Source organism: Bison bison, unplaced genomic scaffold, assembly GCF_000754665.1.
Source record: "Bison bison bison isolate TAMUID 2011002044 unplaced genomic scaffold, Bison_UMD1.0 scf7180017864313, whole genome shotgun sequence".
NCBI lineage: Eukaryota > Metazoa > Chordata > Mammalia > Artiodactyla > Bovidae > Bison > Bison bison.
The window spans coordinates 2698242-2707139 of record NW_011494885.1 but is presented as its reverse complement, the minus strand read 5'-3'; positions in this window follow the sequence as shown (position 1 = coordinate 2707139).

The window sequence follows — 8898 nt, the reverse complement described above, 5'->3', positions numbered from 1 at the left end:
TTACTTTACTATCGTGTGAGATGAGTGCAATTGTGCGGTAGTTTGAGCATTCTTTGGCATTGCCTTTCTTTGGCACTGCCTTACTTTGGGATTGGAGCACAGCATAGGGCTTACTATTCAAGCGGTTGTGTTGATTACAGGTAGGGTGTCCCGCCTAGAAAATCCCGTACTCTTCTTGGAGCTAAGAACATTGGACGTGAAAAGTAAGATCAACTTGGAGAAGAGGGATTTCTGATCAATCTAATCTAGGACAAGATAATAATCTAATATGGCGGCACCATTTGGGGATGTCCAATCAGGGGGTAAAGGAAGCAGGGCATCAGGGTTAAGGTTTGACAGGGGTGTATGGTGATGTGAGCGGCAGACAGTAGGTCTGTAGAGACATGAGAGGTTCTGTGTGTTCTCATTAAATGATCGGTCTTCACAGCCTGAGGGACTCAAAACCAAATCATAGATGGCATAGAAGTTTGGGAGTTGCACACACAGCACGTAAGGAGCATGTGCTCAAGGACAGGAATCCCTCCCTCAGAAGCACGAATTCTGCTTCTAAAAATATGAACTGGTTGACATCATGAATTACTAGAGAAATGCAACTATAATGAGGTACCACCTCACACTGCTCAGAATGGCCATGATCTAGTCTAAAAACAATAAATCCTGGAGAGGGTGTGGGGAAAAGGGAACCCTTCTACACTGTTGGTGGGAATGTAAACTGGTGCAGCCACTATGGAAAACAGCATGGAGGTTCCTCCGAAAATGAAAAATAGAACTACCATATGATCCAGCAGTCGCACTCCTGGGCATATATATTCAGAGAAGACTACAATTCAAAAAGATGCAGGCACCCCTCTGTTCATAGCAGCACTATTCGTGATAGCCAAGAAATGGAAGCTATCTAAATGCCCATCAGGGGATGAAGGGATAAAGACGTGGCGCATACATACAATGGAGTACTACTCAGCTGTAAAATGGAATGAAATCATGCCACTTGCAGCAACATGGATGCAGCTAGAGATTATGGTACAAAGTGAAATAAATCAGAAAGAGAAACACAAATACTGTGTGATATCACTTATACGTGGAGTCTAAAATTCGACACAAAGGAACCTATTTACATAACAGAAACAGACTCAGACGTGTGGTTGCTAAGTGGGAGAGGGGGCTGCGGAGGGATGGAATGGAGTTTGTGATGAACAGATGCAAACTGGTATATACAGACTGGACAAGCAACAGAGTCCTGCTGTAAATCACAGGGAAACATTCAATATCCTGTAATCAACCATCATGGGAAAGAATATATATGTGTGTGAATCACTTTGCTGTACAGCAGAAATCAACACAACATTGTAAATCAACTCTACTGCAATAAAAATGATTAAAAATAGAAAATATACGGAAAAAAAAAAAGAAGGAAATTTCTGGGTCACACATTGACACACAAACAGAAGTATTCAAAGGCCTTTGTAAGTCCTAAAAGCCAGGTGCCTTTCTCTGGGTCATGCTCCTCCCCCCAGTTTCTCCTCCTGCATATCTGACACTCTCTCTGTCCTCATGTAAGGCCACCTCCTGTAAGTTTCCTGGGAGACGTTCTCTGTGGCCAGATAAAAAACAACAGTAGATGCTGCCAGGAGGACGATTTAGTCCATTCATTCTTGGGGCAAAGGGAAATCCAGCGAGGAAGCAGGTGAAACGGGAACTGAGCATCATCCTGGCTTCCACATCCAGGAGCCCGGCTCTGCCATCCTGGACTTGGAGCTGGGGGAAGGACATGGCGGGGCTTATTCAGGGGTGGCTGTGACCAGGGCTGGCCTGCCTTTCCCAGATGGGCTGGGCCAGCGGGGTTGGAGGCTCTTGGAGGGATTCAGGGGGCCTGGGGACTGTTCCAGCCTGTATCACCGACTAGCATGGGACCTCACCTCAGTATCTTGCTTGAATCCAGGGATCAGGTTGAGAGAATTCAATAAATGGCCAATTGATTTCATATTTACCGTCCAGAAACCCAGCATCTTTTACACACAGCAGAGGCAGAGTCCCAACAGCTGAGCTAGCTTCCGTTCAGCATCCTCACAAAGCTGGGCTCAGGAGCAGAAGTCAGAGCCATCCGCACACAGAGAGGGTGGGCACCCAGGTGGGCAAGAGGCAGGAACAGATGGACAGTGTGAACAGCTGGAGTTGGTTCCCTGTGAACAGAAACTCGACAGCAGCAGGAGCAAGAGAGTAGCAGGGCCCTGCCCAGATAAGAGACAAAAGACCTCGTGTTCCTCATCCTCAAAGTCAATGACACATGCGCAGAAAGGCCAAAAGGGAGGGGGTGTCACCTATTAGTAAGTGATGTCCTCCTACCCACAGCCATTTTCACCAGAATCCGCATTGGCTAAGAGATGCACGTGAACACACGGGAGCAAGATGATTGGCCAAAGGAGACCCGGGAGAAACGCCCCACACTAGTGATTCAGACCACCCTGAGGGTGCAGCTGTCTTTGAGCCCTCCCACCTGTCTATCCACACACACTCTTAACTCCTCTCAGTAAACACGCGACTTGCTTCACATCTCTCTCTCTCTATGTGGAAATTTATTTCTACACAGCTGATGGTCCTGGGCCTTGTCACTGACCCCTGGTCCCTGGTGGGCTAGTGGTTGGGATTTGGTGCTCTCGTTGCGGTGGTCGGGTAAACTCCGGGACTTGGTGGTGGACAGGGAGGCCTGGCGTGCTGCAGTCCATGGGGTCGCGAAGAGTCGGACACGACTGAGTGACTGAACTGAACTGAACTGACTCCAGTCTCGGGCGGGGAACTGAAATCCTGCCTCAAGCCGCTGCAGATCAGGCAGAAGGAGGTGGGGGGTCTCTGAGGGAGCTGGCAGTGGCATTGGATAGCGCCACGTGTAATGGCTTTTACGACACTCGAGAAGGAACAGAAGCAGGATGCCAGCCCGAAGCCTCATCCCTGTCGAATCAGGGCTCTCAGAGTCCATCGAGCTCTGGCCTGGCCCCCCGCTGCCCTCCCAACAGCACAGCCTCTGATCTCCCCTGCGATGTCGGGGTCCCCCTCCTCTGTCCCACCGCAGGGCCTGACTCAACGGCCCTGATACACTAGACTCCAGGCCCGGGCGTGGGGGGCTGGGCTCCTCCCTCCTCAGTGATGCTAGCCTCGCTGGCCTCCGCGCGGGGCTCCTCTCCCTCACCTCCGCTGGGATCCGGATCTGGCCTCACGCCCCTTTCTGATCGCGCTAACCAGGTTTGCATTGCTCCAGGAAACTCCTGGTAACACTGAGGACCAAAGAGAGGAACCCCTTCATGGGAACACGACATGACGGGGCAGGTAAGTTAGGGATTCTCAGGAAAAGAGGAGGCGATTCCCCCAAACCTTCCCTATTCCCAAGTGTAATAACAACTGTGTGTAGTGACTTACGGAGGGAAATAGATATTACATCATTATGCGGCTCACATACAGCCACAGAGAAAAGTGCATGAACCAACATAGCAGAGGACTCTGCTCAGAGCATTTTCTCTGCTGTTCTAGTCTATTCTTATTCACGGAAAACATTAATACTGTTTATGCCCAAGTGAACCGGTTTTACATCCTACCCAAAACTGTCCCAGTTTTTCTTAATTGGGTCCGTCAGGTCTCAGTTGCGGCGCGTAGGATCTTCGTTGCGTTCCATGAGATCTTCCGCGGCAGCCACACGGACTCTCTAGTTGCGGCGCGTGGGCTCAGGAGTTGTGGCGCTGGGGCTTAGTTGCTCCCAAGTATGTGGGATCTTAGTTCCCCAACCAGGGATCAAACCTGATTCCCTACCTTACAAAGCGGATTCTTTTTTAAAAAATAATTTTATGTATTTATTTTTGGCTGTGCTGGGTCTTCGCTGCTGCGCGGGCTTTTTCCTAGTCGCAGAGAGCCTGGAGCACTCTCTAGGTGTGGTGCAGGGGCTTCTCAATGCAGTGGATTGTCTTGTTGCAGAGCAGTTTCCAGGGCATGCGGATTTCAGCAGTTGCAGTTCGTGGCAACAACTTGGTAGTTGCTCTTCCCAGGCTCTAGAGCATAGGCTCAATAGTTGTGGCGCTCAGGCTTAGTTGCTCTGTGGCATGTGGGATCTTCCCGGATCAGGAATTGAACCCCGGGTCTCCTACATTGGTAGGTGGATTCTTTACCGCTACCCCATCAGGGAAGTCCCTACCCCAATCTCTTCCTTGGGAAATAGAGTTCCCTGTTCACTTTGAAATGAACTAATCACACCTGAAACTAACACCACATGGTAAATCGATGATACTTCAATTAACATTTAAAAATTAAATTTTAAAAATGTTAATGAAAAAAAGTTAAAAGTTTCTAGTTCAGAGGTGTTGTTACAGGTCATCTCTGGGGGGGGGGGAGTCGTGGCATGAATTCAACACTTGCAGCCCTGCCAGAGATGAGTCGGATCCCATTCACTGTAAAAGTCCTATTTGTCATCATTTGTCATTTGAGTAGCTTTTTTTTTCTGTCGTTGTGACTGCTGCTTCTGCTGATTCACAGTATCGGAAGGAGGAAGGGATCTGGCCTGACCATCAGGTGTGGTAAGTGGTCACCTGTGTTACATGGAGCAGGGACCAGCCTGTGACAATGACATCTGCAGGGAGAATAAATAGCATGATCAGACATCAAAGGTTGGGGCCCTCTGGCCCTGGGGAGTCCCGGTCTCACCTCCTAACGGGCACGCTGCATACCTGACATTGTTTCAGAAAATATGTTCCACCAAGTTCCTGCCCGCTCCCTAGTAGGGGATCCCTGAGGCCAGATGGCGATAAAATTTCCTACAACCCAGGAGGAAGTTGAATCTTTTTACACTCAGGTACTGAGGGGAAGTCCCTGACTCTGCAGATTACTGGTACATTCCAGAAGCACTGCTGGGGTTTGTTCAGGAATCCCTGAACGCAGGGCCTCCTCGCAGTTTCCCAGGGGCTGGGCTTGAGGCTGATGGAGTTTCCCTGGTTGGTATTTGGGGTGTCTGGGACCAGTCTGGACTGTGTCTCTGACCTGCAGTGGGGCCTTATGCCAGGGTCTTCCTTACTTCCAGGGAACTGAGGTGAGAGATAACAACCAATGAGGCTTCCAGCATCTCTTGTTTCCCATGGTTTTCTGAGCATCCTTTGCCAGTGGGAGTACCTAAGACCATGGTGGTGATGAGGCAGCCGTGGTTCCTATCTTCCCAGAGCTCTGAGTCCAGTAGAGATCCCAGACTCATCCCCAGGTGACAGGCAACTTGTTTGGGGACTGTTGCTGTTTTTTAAAATGTAATTCATTTTATTTTTTAGTGCACTGGATCTTCGCTGCTGCCTGGACTTTCCTCTACTTGTGACGAGCGGGGGCTACTCTCCAGTTTCGGTGCGTGCCCTTCTCATTGCAGTGGCGTCTCTCGTTGTGGGGCACGGGCTCTAGGGCTTGCAGGCTCAGCAGATGTGGCACTCGGGCTCAGTTGCCTTGAGGTACATGGGATCTTAGATTCCAGACCAGAGATCAAACCTGTGTCCCCTGCATTGGCAGGTGAATTCTTAACCACTGGACCATCAGGGAAGTCCCTGTGTTTGGGGACTGTGGATGTGGGCTTTCAGTTGCCTCTGCTGCCCTCTGGGCCGATGACTGCCCAGGAATGGTCCTGGATGACAGAACAACACTCAGGCACCGCTGTATTTAAAATAGTGCTTATGTTTCCCCTAAACAACAGCAACAGGCCTCACCCAAGTAGGTTCAGTGCCATGTGAAGCTAGTATGAACAGTGACTTTGACTTTGTTCTTGGGTCCAGGAGCTGGGGTCAGAGTGAGGTTTGTTTGTTTTTTTAAATTTTTATTTGTTTTGGGTTGTGCTGGGTCTCTGTTCCTGTGCCAGCATTTCTCTTGTTGCAGAGCCCTAGCTCTAGGGCACTTGGGTTCAGTAGTTGAGACTTGCTGGCCCCTGAGCAGAGGCTCAATAGTTGCAGCCCACGGGTTCAGTTGCTCCCAGGCATGTGGAATCTTCCCGGATCAGAGACGGAACCGTGTCTACTGCATTAGCAGGTGGATTCTTTACCACTGAGCCACCAGAGAAGCTCCACAGTGAGGTTCTTGAATATGGGCTGGGGTCGAGGGTTTGACTTTCCTTCTGCCCCCAAGAAAAGGAGAGCATGGTCTCCCCAGAAATGCCTTGGAGGTGAAGCTCAAAAGCTGTCAGAGTCACACAAATATAGAGAACAGACTTGGGAGTTTGGGGTTACCAGATGCAAACTCGCACATACAGGATGGATAAGCAACAAGGTCCTGCTGTATAGCACAGGGAACTATATCCAATATCCTGCGATAAATCATAATGGAAAAAATATGAAAAAAAAAGTTTATATATGTACAATGAATCACTTGGCTGTACAGCAGAAATGAACACAACATTGCAAATCAACTATACGTCAACAAAATAAATAAAATAAAAAGCTGCTTGGACTTCCCTGGTGGCTCAGTAGTAAAGAATCTGCCTGCCAATGCAGGAGACACAAGTTCGATCCCTGGATCACGAAGATCCCACAGGCCATGGAGCAACTAAGCCCGGGTGCCGCAATTATTGAGCCTGTGCTCTGGAGCTGGGAATCACAACTACAGAAGCCCTCCCAGGTTAGAGCCTGGGCTCCGAAACAGGAGAAGACACCGCAGTGAGAAGCCTGAGCACGGAAACTAGAGAGTAACCCCCGCTCGCCACAGCTAGAGAGGGGCCCACGCAGCAACAAAGAACCCAGCCCAACGAATAAATAAATAAAATCTTTTTTTTTTTTTAGCTGTCAGAGTCAAACATGAGAAACTGGGCCCTCCTCTCATGCAAGGTATTGCCTATAAATGGTCTATTTGGCCCTTTGAAAAAAGCGTAGAAGTTCAAACCCAGGGCTCTCTGACTCCAAAGCCTCAACATTTTGGGGGCTGGTGTCCTCCATGTCTATGGAGCCCTGGTCGGGCCCCCCACAGCCTCTCTGAGTACAGCCTCTCAGACCCACCCCTGCTGCCCTGATTTCCTCCCACTTGTCCACCCAGGAACTGACTCAGCCACCCGGAGAGACCAGGCTCTGAACTCCGGATGCCGGCAGGAGTGGCCCCTCAGTCTGAGAGACGCCAACTCCAAGCCCGCCCTGGGCAATTGGCTTCTCTTGGGAACTGGCCCGTGTCCACACCAACCTCAACCCTCCTTTTGGTAGAAACACCACGCTAGGTGCCAAGCCTACCAGGCTGGGTGCCAAACACCTGGGGTGGACGACGTGAGAGCTGAGCCCATTTTTCCGAAAGACACAGCGGGACAGCAGATCGCCGGAACTTTGGAAAGCAGCAGGCAAGCCTGTGCCTGGAGATTTCTGATCTCTTGTGTGTTTATTAATCTCTGTATGTGACTCACTGGGAAAAATAGATATTACTTCCTTTAGTTACACACAGTCCAAAAATATGTGATTACCAAGTATTTGTGAAGATTCTCTGCCATGCACACTCTCCTATCTTCCATGAATTTTGTCTTCATTTTAAAAGCTTTTTAGCTTTCCTGGTGGCCCAGTGAATAAGAATGCGCCTGCCAATGCAGACGACACAAGTTCGATCCCTGGTCTGGGAAGATCCCACATATCATGGGACAATTAAGCCTGTTCACCACAGCTACTGAACCTGCGCTCTAGAGCCCATGTGCCGCAACTATGGAGCCCAGGTGCCCAAACTACCGAAGCTCGAACACCGTAGAGCCTGCACACTGTACCTACCGTGGGCCTAGAGCCACCGCAGTGAGACACCCACATGCTGCAGAGAAGAGTAGCCCCGCTTGCCACAACTAAAGAAACAGCCCACGCAGCAGTGAAGCCCAGCACAACCAAAAGTAAATAATAAAATAAAAATTCTCTTTTAAAAAGCCCTAAATGGAAGAGTTAAAACTAGCAAAGTCTTAGAGAAAACAACGGAGTAAGTGTTGTTTTGGATTTGAAAATCGTTTCTTAGATATGACACCAAAGGCAAAGAGGCAAAGGGAAAAAAAAAACATACAGGCTATATTGGACTTTCAAAAAAGTTTAAACTTCTGTGTATCAAAGGATACTGTCGAGAAAGTGAAAATGCAACTCACAGAATAGGAGAAAATATTTGCAAATCACAAATCTAATAAAGATCTGAAAGGTAATCTCTAGAATACATTCAGACTTGTAACTGAAAATCAAGGGCTTTCCTGGTGGCTCAGTGGTAAAGAATCCACCTGCCAATGCAGGAGACACAGGTTTGATCCCTAGTCTCGGAAGATCCCACTGCCTTGGAGCAACTAAGCCCATGCTCCACAATTATGGACCTGTGCTCTAGAAACCGGGAGCCACAACCGCTGAAGCCCAAGAGCCCTAAAGCCTGTGCTCTGCAACAAAAGAATCCACCGTGATGAGCAGCCCCTGCATGGCAACTAGAGAGTTGGCTTTCCACAGCTAGAGAAAAGCCCAAGCAGCAGTGAAGATCCAGCATGGCCAAAAATAAACACACTTAATTCTCTAAAAACCGAAAAGTAAAAAGATTTGAATGCAGATGTTGTCAGTCCAGGGAACACAAGGAACTGTCCACAACGCTGGTGCTGACCAATCTCTTTCATTGTTCTGTTGCTGGAACGATACTTTCCCTGAGTAGCTTCACTTTACAGTGTGATTTAGATTCCCACCTGCGCGTGCAGAGTGAAGGCTGGTGTGGTTTGCCTCAATCTGAAACCCTTGATCTCTTTGGTTCCAGACGAAACTCATTCCCTTCTCACTGAGAATCAAACGCACAACTAGGCCTGATTCTCAAGTGTCTTTCTTGACAACAAAGCCACAAAAAACTGTGAAAAGTGCTCAGGAGAAGATATCCAAGGTGCTATCAGGATGTCATGACGTTACAGACCTCATCCTCTGAATTGAG